The sequence below is a fragment of the Protopterus annectens genome, chromosome 2.part1 (assembly GCF_019279795.1).
Source record: "Protopterus annectens isolate FY-2018-M chromosome 2.part1, PAN1.0, whole genome shotgun sequence".
Taxonomy (NCBI): domain Eukaryota; kingdom Metazoa; phylum Chordata; order Ceratodontiformes; family Protopteridae; genus Protopterus; species Protopterus annectens.
The window spans coordinates 84,459,049-84,482,162 of NC_056729.1; the positions used below are offsets into that span (position 1 = coordinate 84,459,049).

Consider the following 23,114-nt stretch of genomic DNA (forward strand, 5'->3'; position numbering starts at 1 on the left):
ATAGCACAATTTCATAGGTAAGTATTAAACTGTTGTTCTTGATGGGACATTTTAAAGCTAGCCATGCTTCCCTTTTGTCACCCAGTTGTGTTATCCCATAGTTGTTTAACTATCCTTGCCATAACCATAATTAAATGCTTCTCATTTTTTGTGGATTAGGTTGTTTGAGTATCGCCTTGATTGTATTAGGAGTCTCTGTTATAACTTAGGGCATTTAAGCTTTGTCTATGCCATTAGGAGAATAGGGGTAAATTTCATATTTTCCATCCAGTGGTCCAAAGTGCACTTAAATAGGATCATAGAGGAGCTTTGCTTTCCATATTTGAGGAGTCTCTTCCATAACAGTGACATCTTGTGGGACATGTACCTGTCCCGCTACACCATTTTATTTGTATTGCAGTAGAGGCTGAAGGATTTCCGGGAGCTCTGTAATGCTACTTACTCACTAAAATGTGGCTGTGATGGATTGGATGCAACATGCAGGGCGTCTGCCACAGGGTCTGTAATGCAGAGAAAAGGGCTGGCTGAGGACTTGGCCCTTTTCATGCTAGGTTAAAGTGGAACTCCTGGATGGCACCCTTGGATAGGGAGTATCTCTTTGGTCATCAGCAGAAAAAGTGTTTGAGAGACTGAATAAAAAAGGAAACAGAAGTCTGTCAGGAACTTTTAGCTCTCACCTACTCCTAGATGCAACAGAAATTATCCCAGCAAGTCCTGGCCTTTTCCACCAAGGCATGAGAAAAAGTAAACAGCTTGGGGGATAAGGGTCGGATATCAAAGGAAATGACCAACAGGCCACTATTCCAGCCAGACCTGGGGGACTTGGACCTTGTCCCTCCCAGGGAGTAGCTGTGACTATTCCCAGCCCTTCTCCCACCCACCCCCTCTACTGTAGTCTGTGAGAAAAAGTAATTCAAGAAAAATGGGTCCTGACGTTCTTTAACAAGAGTTTTTAACCTCCATTTGTGGAACACTACCCATTTTTTGCATCTCTTCCTCTCCAAAATGGTAAGGAAAATGTATTCTTCTCATTCTACAGGATCTTTTACTTAAAAGATTCATCAAAGAAGTGCCTCCCAGAAAGGCAGGTACAGGGTTTTACTCTTGACTCTTTTTTTTTTTTTTTTTAACATCTTTATTAACGTATCACTTATGACACAGGCGCACATGCATTAATAGAAAAGAAAACAAATCATGTTAACATTTTACCATGTACATACATTATGCATTTTTTTTTATAGCAACTGTCATTCATTCCAGCAGTGCATAGATTGCTCTTTTTTATGCCTTCCTTTAAACCTTATTCATAGGTTCATAGGTTATCAGTCGTCGTCTTCTTTCGGCTTTTCCTGGTTAGGGGTCGCCAGAGAGGATCACCTGTCAGCTCATGATTGGCAGTGGAGTATTACAGTGTCGAGGTGCCAGCCTGGCACCCAACCTTCCACAGAAGGTACACACACGCACTCACACCTAGGGCCAATTTAGAATGTCCAATCCACCTACAGCATGTCTTTGGGGGGATGTGGGAGGAAACCGGAGCACCCGGTGGAAACCCACGCGATTACAGGGAGAACATGCAGACTCCGCACAGAAGGGCACCCCAGCCGAGGATCGAACCGGAGAACCTCTTGCAATGAGGTGGCAACTCTAACCGCTGCACCTCCGCGGCCGCCCTTCATAGGCAATCGGTCTGCTACCTCTATATTGCAAGCCTAACCAATTACAAGAGATCGGAATCAAACCATGTACTTTTGTATCTGTGAGGTTAATACCTTAACCATTGATAGAAACCCGCACCCCATGGCAGGGCACAAACCTACAGTCTTCTGATCTGAAGTCAGACGTCCTCCTCAGAAACATTATTCTGCATACATTCTTCCCACAAATTCCATTTATTTGTATGTAATTTGCTGTTTCCTTTTTTCCAAATATCCTCCTTCCATTGTTCATTTTACTCTCTCTTTCAGTGTTCAGTACTCCAAATGCTGTTTAGAGTTGATTTCCATTTTCTAGTAATTGCTTTTTTGGCAGCCAACAGAATTAAGCTTAATAAGCCCTTACCTTATTGTCTAGGCCATTCAGATTCTGTGTCCCACATCAAAAGAATAATTTCCTTACTTGAAGACATTCGCTCCCCAGTATTTCTGTCAGGGTACTGTGGAGACCCATCCTGGATCTTTCAAGACTAAATCAGTTTCTAGTAGTTCCAAAATTGAAAATATTGACTTTTCAAAGATTACTGTCTCTTATCTTCTCACATGTATTGATGATGACTCTGGACTTAAAGGATGCCTACCTTTATGTTAATATTTTAAAGAAACACAAGCTGTTCCTATATTTCCAGACTGGTGGATTACATTACCAGTTTTGTCCCTTAACATTCGGCTTGTCTACTTTACTCAGGATATTAACCAGCTGTCTGGCACCAGTCTTTTCCTTTTGCAGTAGACAAGGGGTCCACATTTTCCCTTATTTGGATGATTGCTGGTCCAGGCCATATCACCGTCAGAGCTTCTTAAAGATATGCAAATCACCATAGATTGCTTTCAGAAGATAGGACCTAGCCGTCCATATCAATAAGTCATGATGTCACCAGCCGCCAGGGCTACCTTTCTGGGGACAGTCTTTCCCCAGGAAGGTAGCCCTGGTGGTTAGGGACATAATGACTTCTGGATATGGACAGCTAGGTCCATAAGTCATGATGTCCCCAGCCACCAAGGCTACCTTCCTGGGGACAGTCATAGCCTCAGTACAACAAAAGGCATTGCTTCCAGAGGACAAGATTTCTTTCCTTTCAGATTATTAATAGCAAAACTGTACATGAGAAACTTACAGTGGTTCCTAAAGAACTGTTGATCACTGCACCAGCAGCCCCTAGAAATAACTAACCCTCACCTTCCATGTTTAAATGAAATTCTGGGATTGGAGGAGAGTTCAAAACAATCCATGGGTGAGCTCCCTTCAGGCTCCCTGAAAAGGTACAGACCCTAACAGAGACAGTTCGGGCCTGTCTTGGGAAGTTCACTTAGGACATTTCATGGTCCAGGGGACTTGGGACAGGCATCAGACAAATGAATGGAAAGGAGACTATGGCAGTTACTTCTGACATTAAAAGCCTTTCTGACATCTGGACCCATAAAGATTAGGTTCATAGGAGGTTACTAAGCTAATGGCCCTAGGGCCTTTACAAGCCTAGCCTTATAAAAACCACAGTGACCTTATTTGACCATAGTTAGATTGTCAATGTTAGCAGAATGAACTGATTGCCCCTGTCCATGAGGGGCATAGTTGCCACCTCAGGGTGAATTTGCAGTCAACCATCCACTTGTCAAGGTTGCAGTTTAATATGGTCGAATATATAAATGAAATAAAAAAGTTGGTAAGGCAGGACGGTGTAAAATAAACACATCAACATATTATAATGAAACAAAATACAAGATGACCGCTTTCCCACTAAACCAAAGTGCTTCATCAGATCTAATAATTAAACAATAAGACATTTAAATAGACTGCTTATCTCCTTAGATCATGTGATTCTAGTACAGACCTTAAAGGTATAAACTCATTTAAACCACTACCTTTAGTGGACCGAAGTATCAAAATCCATTTAGTCTCAGTATATGTTCTCACATCTCCTCCTGTAATTTTAGGTAAAAGCAACTCTAGAACAAAAAATTTAAGAGCGCGTGAGACCTTTATTTAAGTACATGTTTACCAAGGGCATTCTTGATGCTTCATCTGTTTATACTGTACAAGTGCTCCTTAATTCTGTCCCTAAAGGGACGATTCATTTTACCAACATAATAACTGGGACACGCATCATATATAGCAAGGTAAACAACATTCAAAGTACTACAATCAGCATAGAAATTAAAACAAAACTTCTGTCCAATGTTTGGATGAGTAAAATGATCACAAGTCTTAATAAAATCACAAACATTGCAACCACCACATGGAAAGGTACCCTTTAAATCTGACATAGTTTGAAAATGTGTATTCAGCCTCACAGGTTTTTAACACAAATTCCTCCTGATTGAACTAAAATTCTTAAATGCAAACTGTGGCTCATCACCAAGAACAGTCCAATTATTACTGTCAGATGCAGGGACCCTCCAATGTCTATCCTGACTTTGGTAACGGTGGGGATGGAGATGCAGTTAATAAACATCCGATTGATAATTCTGTGAGAATGTGTTTGACTTATTGTAATAATGTGCGTTATATATGTGATATGGGAAAACATTGGAGGGTCATCTCGTATTTTATTGTTTTGTTTCATTATAGTAAAGTTTTTATTTTACATCTTCCTGCCCTACCAGTTTTTTATTTTATTTAGCTATTCATACATTTCAATTTATTGAGCTGGTGGTTTGTTGCCTTGTCTACTTTTTACTTATCTATTTGAATAGGGTCATTGAAGAGCTTTGCTTCATGAGATGCATCTGTCTTTCCAGCATGTTCTGTTAATATCACAGGCTAGGTTGAGATCCCTGGAGTGAGTTACTTTTGTCCCATTTGCTTTGTGGATGTGCAGCATTCCTTTAGTGCAGGGTCTGATACTGCTCTGTAGGCTAGGAGAGGTTGCCATTCAGCAGCCTGTATGATAGAGTACAGTGACAGGGCTTTCAGTCTTTCCATGTATGTCATGTTTTGGAGGCTCTGGATTCTCTTGGTTAGAAACCTCTCTGGTCTCTCCAGTTGCTGCAGGTGTCTAGTGAGGTACCTACTGAAGGGAGCTTTGTACTTAATTAGTGGTCTGATAAGGGTCAAGTACAGCGGAGCTGTAACCTCCCTGGTCTTGGATGTGATGCCGTTATTTGTGAGATGCACAATATAGAATGCTTTTCTTACCACTACGGGCACATGGTGATCGAAATTTAGATTGCTGTTAACCTGTGTTCCCAAGTCTTGCACCACTGAGTTTGAGCTTAGAGGAGTGCTTTCTATATCATAATTAGGAGGGGCTACTTGCCAAAGGGGATAATGAGGCATTTTTAGCGTTAAGTTTTAGTCCATAAGTTTGGCACCAGTCATTTGTATGTGTCAACCCTTTCTGTAATATGTTAACTTCATTGGGGGACTCTGTGATTGAACCCAGTTTATAGTCATCTGCAAACGTGGTAAGCCACAGGCCGTCTACCTTCACCTTGACTTCAGAGAAATAAATTCCAAACAGTCAATGGCCCAGCACAGATTCTTGCGGTACCCCACTGGTAACTGGTCTACTGGTGGTGGTGGACTCCCCAACTTTGACAGTGTGTATTCTGTCGGTGAGCCAGTTGGCTACTCATCTAGTGATGTAAGGGTTGTTTCCATATGATACCAGAACAAGGGGAATTGTCAAAGGCCTTGACTAAATCAAGTTAGATGGTATGTATTGTTTTGCTCTCCTCCAGGGCTTTGGTGAAATTCTCAAAGAAGTCCACTAGGTTTAAAATCAAGATCTACCCTTGATGAATTCAAATTGGGTCGGGTCAAGAGTTTGAAAGTAACCTATGTCCTTGTGGATAAAATCCATGATGATTATTTCCATGACCCTGCAGATAAGGCTGGTTAGGCTTATGGGTCGATAGTTCCCAGGGTCAGTTGATGGACCGCATTTTTTCATCATGGGGATTACTTTTGCTGTTCTCCACTCTGCCGGGACAAAGCCACGTGTTCTTCGTGTTTCACTGTTGCAGTCATCACACTTGGGTTATCTGCCTTCAGTCGGCCCGAATACCAGAGACTTAGTATTTCTGAGCCAGATACTGTCGCTCCAGGACTGACGTCAGGTCATCAGGGGTATAAAAGCAGGCTGCAAACGCCATTACATCAGTCTTTCTTGCCGAGGAGCCAGAAGCAGTTCACAACTGCCGGTTGGCCGCTACCTGAACTTTCGTTTACGAATTGAATAATCCTGAAGTCTTCTAAAGCTAAGTACCCCGTTGGGGATCATTTTTTCTTGCTCTAACCGATGTTAGAAAAAGTTAACAATTTTCTTGCCTGAGGAAAGCAAATACCTCAGAGATTTTCATTCTTACTGTGTCACCTGTTGAGGCCCAGACCACGACATAGCTTGCTGTCGGTTTTGTGCTTTGTTTAATGCCTGAACCATTTGTTGTCGGGCTCTCTCTGTTGCTAAATTCTTTCGCTCTCGATCTCCGTATTCTGAAATGGCTTCAGTAAGCCATCCAACTACCGATATTCCAAAAAAACATAAGGATAAAGACAGACACAGACTGCATAGGTCCAAAGTTGCTGACGACGCTTCAGTTAAGCTAGTCGCCAGTCCGGCAGTACTCAGTGAGGCGCTTTCATAGCCCCTGATGCCAGCTTCAGTGGATTTGCAGGCCTATACCGAGACCCATTCGGAGTCCAGTATGCCATGAAACTCTTTGACTATGGAACCTGCGGATGTCTTTTCTTTGAATGGGTCTGCAAATGCTTAGAATGGCAGAAGACCTTATTATGCTGATTAGGGGAAATCAGCCTTCCCCTGATAAGAGAAAAAGGGACCAATCCCCTACAGCTTCTACAGACCAGGAGTCCGATGACTCTGACATTTCTGATTATGAAGACATGCCCTTATCTGCTTTTGTGGATTCAGATGCAGAGGAATCCATTCCCTCTGCCTCCCCTCCAGAGGATTTTTCTTTTGGTGAAAACTTGCGTACCTTGAGAGCATTTCCACTGGGAATGCCAAGACTATCCTCAGTCCAAAAAGAGACTCAGAGAATTCCTAGAGTTGACTCTGCACAGGCCATTAGCAATACCCCCTGTTCTGGATGATGATGATGATGTTTTTATGGAATCCAGTATTACTGCTGCCACTTTACCTCCTTCCACTAGGAAACCAGACAAGTACTACAGAGTAGGTTAGCTAACTGCCCATGCGAGTCATTTTAAGCCTCAGCAAAATTATCCCTTGTGAGACTCAAACCCGGAACCTTGTGTTTGTAAGGCAAACACCTTAACCATTAGGCCACCCTCACACACTCAAATTTCTTTTCAAGAATCCTACTGCTGACCCAGAGATCATTTCCCAGAGGCCTAAAGGTATCAAGGCTAGTACAGCCAAGAATCCCACCCCTTCAGACAGGGATTCCAGAGCTTTGGGAAAATGGGGTAAGCAGGTATATACCTCTGCAACTCTTGCTATTAGGGCAGTGAATTTTCAGTTTCACATGCTGAAGTACCAGCAGCATATTATGGAACTTATTAAACAAAAAGTGGCAACCTTTACAGACTGTGCAGAAAATAATGAATTGCAGGAGCTTATGCACTCTGCAAGCCAAGTCAGTAAGCATACTTTGCAGTGTGGCTTTGACACCCTAGAAGCATCTTGCTGGGCTACAGTCACTGGATCTGTACTGAGAAGACATGCTTGGCTCAAGGAGAAGACTTTGCCAGACCATGTCAAATCAAAGTTACAAGACGCTCCTTTGGACAAGGATAGTTTGTTTGGCACCAAAGCAGAAGAGGTTCTTAAAAAGATGGAAGAAAAAGCTAAGTCTGTGCAGACTGTTAAAGAATTCTTACAAGTGCAACCCCCTGGATTCAGTAGGCATTGCCCTTCCAAACACTGGTCCTTTCCAGCCCCCTCCAGGCCTTCTCAAACCAGACCCAGGGGAAACAGATCACTCAGACTACAGTCTCAGGGTATGCAGAGATCTAAGCAATGGTGTGCCCCCACCCCTAAAGCAGGGAGTGGTAAGCCACCTCCTTATGGAAAAAACTCACAATGACTTCTTTACTCCACTCCCTAGCCCTAAGTTCATTGCTATGGCATCCGCCGATCTTCAGGCTTCAGATGTTCCGAAGAAATGTAAGGATAAGGACCGCGACAGGCCTCAGAAAGCTAAGTCCTCGGATGAGGTTAAGTTGGTCGTCAGTCAGGCGGTAGCCAATGAGATGCCTTTGCAGTCCACAGATGTACAACCGCAGGCCTTGATGGAGTCCAAGTCCCTTAGGCCTTCGGCCTCCATTTTGCCTTCTGACCTGTTGCCTCTTCTGCTGGAGCCAGAGCCGCTAAGCTGATTCCGGTGTCCAAGGCCTCCGTTTTGCGTTCTGACAGCAAACTTCTTCCTTCAACCTCTGCTGCAACTTCGGCAGTTGCCAGGCCTCCCAAATCCTTCAGGCTTACAGGTAAATCTTCCATTCATAAGCTTGTGAAAAGGCAGGCTCCAGCTTCTTCTCGTTTCCCTCAATCCCAAATGGCTAAAATGGCTAATGATTTGTTGACTCTTATTAGGGGTTCTCCGCTTCCTCCTTCTAAAAGGAGTAGGGATGTTTCTCTTGAGGTTTTGTCCTGCTCAGGTTCTGATTCTTCCAGCATTTCTGCTGATGAGGAATTTTCTCAGGCTTTTTCTCCTTTTGAGGATTCAGATGCAGGGGAGTCTATCCCTTCAGCCTCTCTTCCAGAGGATTTCTCTTTTGGTGATACTTTAAATACCCTCAGAGAACATTTTAAATGGGAAAGTCAGGATTATGCCCAATCAAAGAAACGAATTAGGGAGTTTCTGGATTTACCTCAGCATAAGCCTCTTGCTATTCCCCCTGTATTGGAAGCTGCTGTTGATGTTTTTCTGGAAAATTCCTTGCCTCCAAATTCAGTTCCTCATGCTCCCAGGAAACCTGACAGGTACTAAAGTGTCCCTGATTCTCATCCGTTTCTTTTCAGGAATCCGTTGGCGGATCCAGAGGTTATTTCTCAGGGCCCTAAAGTAGTTAAGGCCGCTGTTACCAGGAATCCTGTTCCCTCTGATAGGGAGCAAGAAGGTTTACACATCTGCCACCCCTACCTATTAGGGCTACCAATTGTCTGTTTCATATGCTGAAGTACCAACAGCACACCTTGGAGGCTATTAAAGTCTAGGATAGCAAGTGTACCTCTTTTGGCAGAGAGCAAAAACTTGCAGGATTTACTGAATTCTGCCAGTCTGGTCAATAAGCATTCTTTGCATTGTGGTTTTGACATCCTTGAGGCCTCCAGCAGGGCTATGGCTACTAGATCTGTTATTAGAAGGCACACTTGGCTTAGAGCACAGCCTCTTCCAGAACCTGTCAAGGCTAAACTTTTGGATGTACCTTTGCATAAAGACTGTCTTTTTGGCAGCAAAGCAGAGGATGTACTGAAGAAGATGGAGGATAAAGCCAAGTCCATGCAAACTGTTTATTTTCTGCAAGTTCAGCCCTCTCTCTTTAGCAGGAATTACCCTTCCAAGAGTTGGATCTTTCCTGATACCAGCAGACAGAACCGTTTCAGGACTAGAGGTTACAAATCTTCTAGGGGGCAGGGGGCTACCCCTCAAATGTCTAGGCATTGGCAGGCTTCCACTTATAAAGGGGGAAGCTCCAAGCCTGCATCTCAATCAAAACAATCTCAATTACTTTTTACAACTTCTGCCTGTTCTTGCTTGCTGGGAGAGTCCTTTAGGGGGAAGGTTGGCCCTTTTTGCATATGTCTGGGCCACTATCACAGACGACAAATGGGTGCTCAGAATGGTGTCCCTAGGGCACAAGTTTTCTTTCCAGCTCCCAAGGGATTCCTGGACATTCCTCCAAACCAAAGGGCAGAAGTAGAAAAATAAATTTTGTCTCTGTCTCATCTGGGAGCAATAGAATCAGTTCCTGCTCAGCAGGGTAGGCCAGGGCTTTTATTCAAGGCTTTTCCTAGTTCCAAAAAAAGAAGGCACCTGGCGTCCTATCCCGGATCTTTCCATTCTAAACTCTTTTCTAATAATTCCAAAGTTCAAAATGCTCACGCTGCATCAGTTGCTATCACTGCTAGAAAAGGATTCTTGGCTGGTAACCTTGGATCTCCGAGGCTTTTCTGCATATTCCTATCAGGGAAAGTTGTAGGCGTACCTTTGTTTCATAGTGGGTGAGCAGCATTACCAATTCTGTGTGCTGCCCTTTGGCTTATCTACTGATCCCAGGGTCTTCACAAAGTGCCTGGCCCCAGTCATTGCTTTTTGCAGGCAGAAGAAAGTTCAGATTTACACATACTTGGATGTCTGACTGATTCAAGCAGGTTCTCAGGAACAGTTATTAAAGGATCTGGAATTCATAGAGACTCTTCTCTCTTCCCTGGGTTACACTCTCAATGTGAAAAAATCGAAAATGGTGCCATCCAAGGAGATAACATTCCTGGGCGCGAGTCTGAACACAGAAACCCAGCTGATGCATCTCACCCAGGAGAAGCAGACAACTCTCTCAATTTACTTCAAGGACTTGGCAAGCCTGTCCCAGCTCCCTGCAAGAAAATACCTGCAAGCTCTGGGATTCATGGCATCTTGTATTCTCATGATTTCATATGCAAGACTACATGTGAGGAAATTGCAGTGGTACCTCAAGAATATTTGGTGTCAACACACACAGGACCTGGATATGATGATTCATCTGCTTCTATCTCTGCAGGCGGAGTTTCTATGGTGTGCAACAGTCTGTCTACAAAACAAAGGCATGCCTTTTCGGACACCTCTTGCCACTCAAGTTCTGACTACAGACGCATCGGACTATGTGCCTGGGGAGCACACCTGGATGGCAGATGCATACAGGCACGTTGGAACACCTAGCAGATGCACCTGTACATAAATCTAAAAGAGTTGATTGCAGTTCAGCAGGCCTTACTAGCTTTCAAGCATCTTCTTTCTCCAGGGACCCTGCTTGTTAGGACAGACCGCACAACAGTCATGTGGTACATCAACAAGCAGTGAGGGACTCACTCTTACCCCCCTGTGAAGGCAAAGCATGAATCTTTGGTCCATGGCAACATCCCTGGACCTGCATCTCCTAGCTCAGTTTCTTCCAGGAAGGCTCAGTGTTTTGGCAGACCAGTTGAGCAGGCAAACCCTGGATCCTCACGAGTGGCTGCTGAACAGAGCCGTCTTTTACAGCATCATTTAACGTTGGGGCACTCCTCAGGTGGATCTTTTCTCCTCCCCAGACAACCATCTGCTACCTCTCTCTTGCACCAGACAGCAGCACAGCAGAGCCTGGAAAGTGGATGCTCTGTCCTTCCCTTGGATGTTGCTATCAGTGTACACCTTCCTCCTCTTCCCAGAATATTAGTGAAGATCAGGGACGAACGTCCAAATATTATTCTAATAGCTCCGAACTGGCCCAGACAGCATTGGTATCCGCTGCTTCACAGTCTCTCCCATCTTCCTCCTTGGCATCTTCCTCTGAAGCCAGATGTTTTGGTTCAGGAAAGGGGAAACATTCTACATCCTCGTCTTCAGTCTCTCCATTTGGCAGTATGGCTCATTCTATGACTCCTTCCCTTTCTTCTTCCTTTTCCCAACAAGTGGTTGACATGCTGAGGGAGGCCAGGAGGCCTATCACTAGGAAATCCTATGCTGACAAATGGGAAAGGTTCTCTCAATGGATGCAGGCTAAAGGGGAGTCTGCTTCTCAACCTACCCTTCCTCTGATCCTGGAATACCTGGCTGATTTGCTTCAGGGTGGTCTTTCTTTTTCCTCTATCAAGATCCATGCTTCAGCCATCTCTGCTCATTTTTCTCTTGAACAGCCCATTTTCTCTCATCCCCTGATGAAAATTTTCTCAGAGGTGCTTGCAATTTAAAACCTTCCAGAAGAACACCTACTCCAGCCTGGGATCTTAATTTTGTTCTGGAGAAACTCACTCTTCCTCCTTTTGAGTTAGCTTCCTCTACCAATTTAAAGTTTCTCTCTTGGAAGACCACCTTCCTCTTTGCTATAGCTTCAGTGAGGAAGGTTTTGGAGCTGCAAGCTTTGATGGCCGTGGAGCCTTTTCTTATTTTCCATGCAGATAGATTCTCTCTGAGGACTAATCCCTCCTTTATGCCTAAAGTGGTTTCCAGCCTGACGCTTAATCAGTCCATACACCTTCCTACCTTCTTTCCTAATCCTCGCAATAGAGGTGAAAGGATCCTACATTCTCTTGGTGTGCACAGACAGCTCAGGTTTTACTTGGACAGGACTAAGGACCTTTGGAAATCAGCACAGTTATTGGTCAGTTTTGCCCCTGGTGCCCAGAGCAAGGCTATTTCTAAGCAAGCCAATTCTAAATGGATTGCACATTGCATTACTTTTTGTTATTCCTTTCATGGCAAAGCTTCACCTCAAGGGGTTAGGACCCACTCTACTAGAGTGGCTTCCACTTCTGCAGTCTTTCTAAGGGGTGTCCCTACTAAAGTCATTTTGGAAGCTGCCACATGGTCTTCTGTTCACAATTTCACAAAGCATTATAATTTGCCTCTGTTTTCCAGAGCAGGTTTTGCCACTGTGGTGTTGTAGGGCATTATCTCCAACCATTGATGCTGTTGGGTTCCACCCCCCTTTTTTCTCTGGGCTTTGATAATCAACCCATTTGTTAGGAATGCAACAGTGAAACACTATGAACATAGTACAGTTGTATACACTTACCATAAATGTAGATGTTCGAGTGTATTCACTGTTGCAGTCCTGGTTACCCTCCCTCCTTCCCCCCTTCTTGTGGTCCTCTCCTATTCTCTTTTCCTGAGGTACAGGCTTAATTTATTTGTGAAATTGTTTTTTGGTTTAAGCCTTATTTTCTGGAGGCTCCTGACTTATGGCAAGAAAGACTGAGGAAGTGACGTTGGCTGCCTCCTTTTGTATTGGATGCCCTGACGTCCTTTACAACCGACAGCAACCAACATCATTTTTACTTACCTTTGGTATTCTGGCTGACTGAGGGCTACCGGGAGCCGGATCATCCATTTGTTAGGACTGCAATAATGAATACACTCGAACATCTGCATTTATGGTAAATTTACACAACTGTACTTTCTCTGCACTTCCCTTTGGCTTATCTACTGCGCCCAGAGTTTTCACAAAATGCCTGGCTCCAGCCATTGCATACTGCAGGCAGTGAAATATCCAGATTTTTCCATACTTGGATGACTGCCTGATTAATTGCTGTTGCAACACCTGACATTTGTGAAACACCTTTTCACTTCCTTGGGGTACACCATCAATGAAAAGAAATAAAAACTGGTACTCAGTCAAAAGATTGTATTCCTGGGAGCAAGCTTGGACACAACATCCCAGATGGCATTCCTCACTTTGGTAAAACAAGTCTGACAGCCTACTTCAAACAAATGCCACCAGAACCCAGCTATCTGCAAGAAAAATACTGCAGGTCCTAGGGTTCATGGTCTTGTATACTGTTAATTCCATATGCAAGACTGCATATGAGGAAACTTCAATGGTACTTAGTCTTTGGTGCCAACATTCTCAGGACCTGGAAATGGTCATTCCTATCATACCCTAAGGACAGAGTTCCTTTGGTGGCAGAAGCATTCTAGCACAACAAGGAACTGCCATTTTCTCAACCTCACGCCCCCCAGACCATAACCACAGATGCATCAGACTATGCCTGGGGAGCACACATGGACGGCAAATGCATTCAGGATCACTGGAGCCCAAGTCAAATTCATCTGCACATCAACCAAAAAGAGATGCTAGCTGTGCAGAACACCCTGACAGCTTTCAGATCCCTATGCTTTCCAGGACAACTGCTAATAAAAGCGGACAATACCACAGTTATGTGGTACATCAACAAGCAGAGGGGAACCCACTCCTTCCTACTCTGCAGGTTAGCCATGGCCTTGTGGCACACGGCCTTGGACGTGCAAGTCCATCTGCAAGCTCAATTCCTGCCAGGCAAACAAAACTCACTGGCAGACTTAAGCAGAAATCTCCTAGACCCACAAGAGTGGCATTTGGAGCCCAGCACCTTCAACCTTCAGATTCAGAAATGGGGGACCCCATAGAGGTGGCTGTCTTTGCCTCCCCCTACAACCACCAGCTCAGCAAATTCTGCACCAGGAATCCTCATAGCAGAGCCTGGAAAGTGGATGCCCTATCTTTGCAGTTGGTGAATCTCTCGATCTATGCCTTTCCCCCTCTTCCCCTGTTCTCAAGTGTATTACTCAAGTAAGACAGGACAGACCAAGGACAATTCTGATTGCCCTGGACTGGCCATGCTAGCACTGGTACCCACTCCTGCGCAGCCTTTCACCGGTGCCACACTGGTACCTACACCAGAACCCAACCCTGCTCTCTCAGCACGAGGGACAGATTTTGCATCTACAACTGCAAACCATAAGTCTTGCAGCCTGGCTTATTCCTTGAATTCTCCCCCAGCAACCCTAAGCAAGCAGGTGCTGGACATTATTCTTGAAGCCCAGTACAAGAAATCCTATGCTGGTAAGTGGAAAAGGTTCTGCTCCTGGATTCTATTTTAAGGAGAGGACAGAACTGTGGCCTCCCTGCCTCTGATCCTGGATTACTTAGATCTTCTCCACAAAGGCCTGTCCTTCTCCTCCATTAAGATACATGCCTCAGCCATTTTGGCTTATTACAACACTGAGCCACCTCTCTTCTCGCACCCTCTTATCAAACAGTTCCTGAGAGGGGCAGACAACTTAAGGCCACCAAGGAGAGCACCCACTCCTGCTTGGGACCTTAACTTTGTACTGGAAAAGCTCACGCTTCCCCCCTTTGAACCTGCTGTGTCATCAGACTTAAAATTCCTCTCTTGGAAAACAGCCTTGCTTCTGGCCATCACTTCAGCTAGAAGAGTTTGAGCTACAAGCACTTATGGCTGTGGAACCATTCATTATTTTCCATGCTGACAGGGTTTCCCTCAGGACTAACCCTTCCTTCATGCCTAAAGTGGTGTTCAGTGTTTCTCTCAACCAGTCCATCCATTTGCCAACTTTCTTCTCTAATCCTCAAAATAAAGGGGAAAGGATCCTGCACTCCTTGGACGTGCACAGACAGCTCAGATTCTACCTTGATAGGACTAAGCTCTTCAGAAAATCTGACCAGTTACTAGTCAGCTTTGCAACAGGGGCAGAGGGCAAGGCCAATTCAAAACAAACCATTTCCAAATGGATAGCACACTGCATCCATTTCTGATATAAGCACCATGGGAAACTAACCCCTCAGGGCATCAGAACACATTCCACTAGAGCAACATCTACCTCTACAGCATTTCTATGGGGAGTCCCTACCAGGGACATCCTCAAAGCTGCTACCTGGAGTTCAGTACACACTTTCACCAGGCGTTACCACCTGCCTATATTTTCTAAATCCAGGGCAGGTTTCGCAACAGCAGTCCTGCAAGGCATACAAGTCAACCCTAACTCTTCTTGACTGCCTCCACCCTTCTAAAGCTTTGGGAGTCCACCCAATGTGATGACTGCAACAGTGAAACATGAAGAACATAGTACAGTTGTGTACACTTACCATAAATGCAGATGTTCAAGTGTGTTCACTGTTGCAGTCCTGGTTTCCCTCCCTCCAGCCCCCTGTTTTTTTCTGTCTCTCTCTCTCCTTTCTATGGTTATCACTTACCCCTTTCAGGGGTATTGGTATTTACTTTAATGGGTGGTGTTTTCCCCACCATATCTTAGCTCTCTATGTGGGGGGGCTCCTGACATTTGGGGCAAGAAAAACTGATGTAATGGCATTGGCTGCCTGTTTTTGTACCCCTGATGACCTGACGTCAGTTGGAGCGACAGCAACCGATGCAGAAATACTTTGTCTCTGGTATTCGGGCCGACTGAGGGCTACCTGCAGGCAGATAACCCAAGTGTGATGACTGCAACAGTGAATACACTTGAACATCTACATTTATGGTAAGTGTACACAACTGTACTTTCTCAGGCTATGATTAAAGAGAGTGCCGAGTGGTTCCACTAGGTCTTGTTTTAGATTTTTTAGCAAGCAGCCTGGGATGTTATCTGGTTCCATAGAGGCCTTGTTTTTGGCCTTAGAGAGTGCTTGTATGACCTGTTCTTTGGCGATACTTGGTAGAGGACTGGTGTCAGGAATGTTTTGGGGTATGTCTGATGGGAACAGGGGGGTGAAGTTATTGCCAAATATGTCAGTTAGCAGTTTGGCAATTTCCTCAGGTTCAGGGCGAGTGGTACCATCCACTGCAAGTTCAGCACACAGCTGGGCATTCCCTTTTAGGTTTCTGGTGTAGCTAAAGAATGTCTTAGAATTGTTTTTAGCTAAGGATGCTAATTTAGTCTCATAGCTAGCTTTAGAGGACTTTACAAGATATCTGATTTACTTGTTCAAGCTGTGAAGAGTATCAGTCCTCTGTTGAGTAAGTTCCCTCTTGTTCTTGGATATCAGTTTTCTTCTCGTGTATAACTTTATACTTAATCCACCAGGGTGGCTTGTTTTTACAGGAAGACCTGGTTTTGTTCCTGTTGGGTAGAGCTGAGTCAATGCATTTGTTTAAGTGGCTATACAGGGAATTTGTGTATTCCTCTGCATAGGCGTCATTGTTGACTATGTTGGTAGGGGGCTTTGAAACATTTTATCCCATCGCTTTGTAGGCAATAGTTTGCTTTGGAGAAATTTTTCATTTTTTTTTTTTCACTTCTGTGGGATTGTCCGGTTTGATCTTTACTTCCAATGAGACAGGTTTATGGTCTGACTTTACCAGGGAGGTCAACACATGGGGGGGACAGGAGGTAGTGCAGTGGTACAGGACATTTGAGCCCCTTGTGGGAGTGCAGACCAACTGTTCCAGGGCATTTGAATTAAATTCCAGGAACCTTGTTGTGTTCATGTTTGAGCTCATGTAAGACACCCAGTCAATGGAGGGGTAGTTGAAATCTCCCATGAACAAGGTTATTGGCTGTATACTGAGCAAGTCCAGCTAAGCGGTGTTCTTCTCCTGGTTCATTGTGGGGGGGACTTGTAGCTAGCAATGGTGTGGAAGGGTATTTTCCTTATAGTTAATTGGACCTGGAGTAGCTCAAGAGAATCATACTGTTTCACCAGTTTTGAGGTGTATTTGGATTTTATGAAGATTGATACACCTCCACCTTTGGTTTTTTCACACTCGATCTAGGGTCTGAATGTGCGAAAAGCATTGTAGCCTTGTAAAGCCAGGAAGCTCTCAGCTGTCCTTAACCAAGTTTCAGTGACTGCACAAACGTCAGCATCTTCCAAGGTGAGGAGTGCTTTCAGGGAGTGCATTTAGCTGTTTAAGCTCCTAATATTACGCAGCATGACTGTGAGTTTGTCTTTCGTGGATTTCTTTATGATGGAATTTTTGTTGTTTGGCCATTGCCTAAAAAAGGCACTATGGGGAGGTAAGCATCTTTGCCAGTATCCGAAAGCCTTGAGGAGACTGGTGAAGGCCATCTCTGGCAAAGCAGCTTGGGCTGTCTACCATGTCTTCCCAGGCAGACAGGTACTGGATTCCCCTGGAGTGACACTAGAAGCTAATCCAATTTTTAAAATCAGTCATTTTTTGTCTGTGTTGTGGCATCATCCTAGGTGAAGGTAAAAACTGCTTAGGGCTAAGGACATACCTACCTGGGACACAATCTGAGAGTTTGGTCATGTCTTTTTCTATATAGTCCAGAGAGATATATTTCAAGTCATTCTCACCGACATGTATTATGACAGAGTCATAACAGTAATTGTTGCTGAGCGACTTGAGTGCTTGATTTGATGGATCCTGGTACCTGACAGGCAGCTGACTTTGACCTTCTCCTTGTTTAACCTGGTGAGGGGGACATCTGTGTGTCTCACTATTGAGTCACCTATGGACCAGAACATAAGGTTTTGAGTTGTTTTGCCTTGGGGGCTTAATTGATGAGACACTGATATGTATGTTATGTGTAGTGGTGGATTCTGGTCATGTACCAGTATGTGTATATTGTTTGCACTTGTGACGTCTCTGGTCTTTTTGTAGGCTGTTAGTGAGTACCTCTGCATAGTGGATTTGTGTGTCTTGACCTTATCTTGTGTGAGAGGGGAGTTGTGTGTGCTGACAACCTTGTTGTATGTCATGTGTATTGTTATGTGAGAGGACTGACTTTACTTTCATGGTATAGTTAAATCTCTCACATACTGTATTTGTTTGTTTTAGGAACAAATGGTTGTCAGTGTACATGTGACAATTGCTACATTGCCTCAGGATGCCCATGTCAGTCAGGTTGGCTGGAGGGAGAAATGGTGAGAAACTGTCCATTCATTATGGCAGTTGTATATTGTAGTAACTAGTGGAAATGGGATAGATGGACCAGGGTTTACTTGTGAGACTAACAAAGGTGGCTATTCTGTGGAGGGCTAAGGATAGAAGACTGCACCAGCAACCCAGAATGTGCTGTGGAGTCATTTGCTGGGTAGCAATGCATAGCTGCATTGTGCACAGAGAGGCAGTAGATCTAGGTAGGGTTCTCTTGCTGATATCAAGGGAAAAATTGTGTTTCTAAGTGCTTGTGTCAATACAGCAGCAGCTCTAAACCCCTTTGCGTGATGCACAGCTATGTGCAAATACAGTGCTTAAGTACAAGTGAAGTTGAACAGTTTTAACACAAACTAACCAATGGGAAAGCTCAAAACTGAGCCTTATTCCAACAATCCCCAACTCATGTGGGTCCTGGGCTGCACACTTCTGCCACAATGGTGCAGGTGGACCTTCTTAATATAGAATGGCTGGTTTTAGTGCTCAAAAGTACCAAACAGCCTAGATTCAGCAAGGCTGAAACTAGTTTATGCTATAAAATGCAGAAGTACTAGAAATTCAAAGTGCAGAAAAAATATTCACAGCAGTAAAACAGCAAAAAATGAAGCAGCAGTTAGTCAAATTGCAGTTCAAAAAGTGCAGTGCAAGCTTAGAGTATACTTGTATTTTGTTGAACACAGTGTGGATGCCTTGGATTTAGTTCATATTCACTCCAGATCCCTGGCTAAGGTCACCAAACTCAGAGCAGCTCTGTCAAACTGATTCTGACAGACAGCACCATGGTTGTGGTACATAAACAGGGGGGAAACCATTCCTACCACCTGTGCAGGCTAGCAGTGCAGCTTCGGTTTGCGGTACACCAGCTAGGGGCACTCCCATAGCAGGGCAGGGAGTGCTGATAGCAGAATGTCTGAGCAGAGCTCTTCTAGAGCCCACCAAATGAATGTAAAAAAAAATGAACATTCTAGACCTGACACAACTGGAGTGTGCCAGAAATAGACCCTTTGCTTCATTTACACAACTGTGCTTTATTGTTCCTAAGTAATTTAGCATGTATATGTACTTAAAGCTGTAATAAAATCCACAAGGTAGAGTTTTACAATGCCTCATACCCCAAACATAACTTGTCTGTAATTTATCTGTACATAACACCATATAACCTTTAGAAGCTTAACTGTTCTGGATAATCTTTGTACCTTCATGTTGGAATTTGTTTGATGAATTTCATTTGTACTTTGTTTTACGGCTACAACTCACCCTTAGATTAGGCACAGAAAAGGAACTTATATTCTAGAGTAGGTCGAATATATACTATTTTCATTGTAGCCAAAACTGACACTATCCATACAGAGACTGTATTAAATAATGGGCCCATCACCTTGAGAGTGTAATTATAACTTGAGATGCATTCTCAACAAATAAGTTGTTAAGGATTCCCAATTCTTTGAGGATGTAAGTGGCTTCAGTAGCAGCATTGTTTATTATACCATTTGATATTGTAGTTGGTTTTAACAAAATGAACTTGCACTTGGTGCTTATAACTGGCCCCATCTCAGTAAGCCACCCCACTAAGGTTTCCAGATAAATATTCAAACATCTCAGCTCAAAGCAAGTTGAAATGACAGACCCAGTCTTAATATCACCTGTGTATTTAGGGAGCCCATATGGAGTACATACTGCTAGGGAGAAAACACCATGTTAAACAGAATAGGATCTAAAAGATGTTTATTCTGAATCAACCTCACTATATAGGGAATTAGTTTTCCTTGTTAAAGAACTTGAATGATTTTGTCATGGGGTACACTGTCAAAGTTCTTGACAAAATGCATGCATGTATTATTACACTAAGGTCTTTATCCAACACTGCACTGACAAGCTCCTAAAAGTCAGCAAGTCATTTCAAAGTAGACCTGCAGTAAAGCAGTGCTTGTAGAAATCCTTTGTAATGCTATACGAGTTTTCTTCCCTAAATAATGATATGCACCTCTGAAGACATTTTCTTCAAATGGAAGTTACAATAATAGGATGATAGTTATGACCTAAGTATGAACCCACCTCCCTTTATGTATGGACACAACATTCACAAGCTTCCAGTCTGCTAGAAACACCCCTTCTTTTAAACATAGCATTAAAAAAAGAATTACTGTTTGTTTTCCTCATTTTCATTATGACCTCCTTAATAACTCAGATTATATGACAGGACAATTGGATGTTACACCATTAAAAGGAATATCAGATAATTTTATTACAGATTTCAAATATGCTAGAGAACTAGTCTTTGAAGGTTTTAGCCAACAGTTAATAGTTCACTAACCAAAGACTTGTCACAGTATAGATGCCCCAGTGTACAAGTAGATATTAATCTTTGAGTTAGCCAGTTTAAAAACACCTTCTTACCTTTCATAGTTGCTAGATATTCTTTGCATTTAGATTTATCCATAGACATGGCTGTCTTTAACACCTAGGTGATTCAGAAATTATACTGCATGGACTCAACCACTTTAAAAGTGATAGAACCCACAAATGGATGGCATGACTTTCATTAGGGACCCTACTGTGTGTCCTATCATAATCCTCAAATTCTGCCATCAGCTTCCTTTTATTTTATGAAAAATTAACTCATCCATTTTATACTAGGATTTATCTGCACCCTCCATATTTCTTAGCATATGCCAGTTAGCATAACCTATATCACAGGTCACTGATAACATTCATAATTAAAAATTTTGTCTATCATAAATCAACCCTATCATGAGAATTTGCTGTTCTTTGCATGACTGACTTGAAAATCCCTAAGTTACAATATCATATTATAATTACTCTTTGTTCGTTGATCAAGCTATATATAACCAGAAGTTGGTTGGATCGTAAAAAAGTCTCATGGAATGAATTTAGGAAGATGGCAACGTCATATATATCCTCTCAAAAACTTATTATTAGGAATGCTAAAAAATGAGCTGCTTATCAGACATTTTGTAAACTTATCTTTGACCACATATTAGGGGATTAACTAAAGGGATGTAATATTGAAACAACTCAAACGGCGGTTAGAGTGTAACAAAGCCCATTACATCATAATGGCATCAGTTTGTATGCTCATCTGTCTAGATGAGGTAATTTTGAATCCACGTTATGATATTCATTTCGTTATATCGATGTTTAGTAGCTCTTTTTGTAGATATAGTATATAGACATTACATTGCCTTAGTAGTATTGTGACTTGTGTAACCATTATTGTATTTCTACTGTGTGATTTATCCTGGTATGTATTTGGTACACTACGGAAATAAAAGTTACTACTGGAAAAAAAAAAATTCTTGTCACGTTGGTTAAAAATGCACCACTGATGCCCATTTACACCATCATACTCAACACTTGGATCTTAACCTGTAAATCTTTATAATTTAACTGTTAGAACTGGTAAATCAACAAAATGCTTATTAGACTTGGTTTTAGAGCTCATCCTGCAAAGCTCTGTGTAACTGGCAACTGTCCGACTTCTGTGACAACTCATGGTCTTTATTTGTAAGAACATACATGTAGTAGTCAGTCGACATTATTGTCTGACTTGCAGCATAGAGCATTTTAGCCTTGAAGCATTCATCAGCACACTTAGACTAATAAATTGGAAGCCATTGTGAACCCACTATCTGAAGACAGCAGTCTAGCTGATCAGTACCACCTTCCTTAACAGACTTTATTCTCTGGATCCAGTCTGTAGAAAAAAAAGCTTAAGGAAAAACCCAATGTCGTATTAATACATTTGTAAGGCACATAGTGAAACAGTGGATGTGTGCTTGTTCACCATCATCCTATATCCTTTTTGATCAGGTATGTGTTAAAGGTCAAGTCCCTCATAATAAGTAATAAAAAAAGTTACTGTATAACACAGCAGTTTAAACATAGTCCAAATGACTTATTGAAATCACTTAGCACCCTACTAACTCCAAGCAAAACCAGCAACCAGATGTTTGTACATCAGAGACATATTTTGAAGTGGCATCTAAATTGTGCTGTGCTGTCTCACCTTGGTCAACCATTCCCAGTATCCCTCCCCCTACATACACACACTTCAGCTGTGTGTAAACTTTGTCAGAGCTAAATATATCACATTTTTATTAAAATGGTTTTCTCTTATGTAACCTTAAGTAAGACACCAGGGGAGTTGCCTACACCATTTTGATCATCAGCAGATCATTTTGAGCTTGTGTCCATGTTACTTGGAAAGTCTCCTTAAGAAACCAGCCCCTCCTATTTGAGACCCAAATTATGTTCTGGAAAATAAAAAACAACTTTCTCTCCTTTTGAGCCTACTACTTCTGTTTACTTGAAATTGCTAACTTGGAAAACAATGTTTGTTAATTGCCTTAACCTCAGCCAAAGGGCTGCAGGCTTTTCTGTGTTGCCCTCCTTTCTTGGTCTTCCATAAAGACAAGGTGAGCCTCAGAACTTCCCTTTTGTTTATGCCTACACTGGTTACAGACTTTTTAAATGAATCCATCCAATTTTCTGCCTTTTTTTCCCCAGTCCTCAGAATAAATAAGAAAAAATTCCTTACTTGCTAGATGTCCATGGACAACTGAAGTTATATCTATAAAATTCAAAAAATATTAGAAAATCTGAACAACCATTTGTCTCTTATGAATTGAAGACGTTAGGTCTTCTAGTCACCCAGACAGACCATTTCCAGGTGTTTTTTTCTTTCCATGGCAGATCCCTTCGAGGTCAAGTGAAAGGCCATTTTGCATGAAATGTGGTTTTTTAGGAGCCTTCCTCAAAGGCTTAGAGTCAGATGTGTCCCGTAAGTACTAACACACAGTTTCATGCACATGTCACAGTTCAGACGTATGGAGCATGCAGAAGGTGCATACGTTTCTGTAGACTGACTGGATGAATGGTATCCTTGACAGGAAATGTCCCATAAATGAGGAATACTGCAACAGTGAGCATTTTGAACATCTAGTGATAGGGTAAGCTCTTACATAACTGTACTTTCTTTGACATACGTTGAACAAGTTTTCTTTTATATTCTTTAAAGTTCTTTTTTGACTACATGCACAGTATATTGCAAATGCCTGTAGACTAGAAGTGTATTTGATGACGCAAGATCTTGTTTTCA

General features: G+C 42.8%; 1 protein-coding gene across 1 annotated transcript in view; it reads left to right on the top strand.

The window, feature by feature from the left end:
* The window catches only part of LRBA (LPS responsive beige-like anchor protein), a 4,045,850-nt gene that overhangs the window by 1,757,797 nt on the left and 2,264,939 nt on the right, over window positions 1–23,114 (top strand). The window lies entirely within an intron of this gene.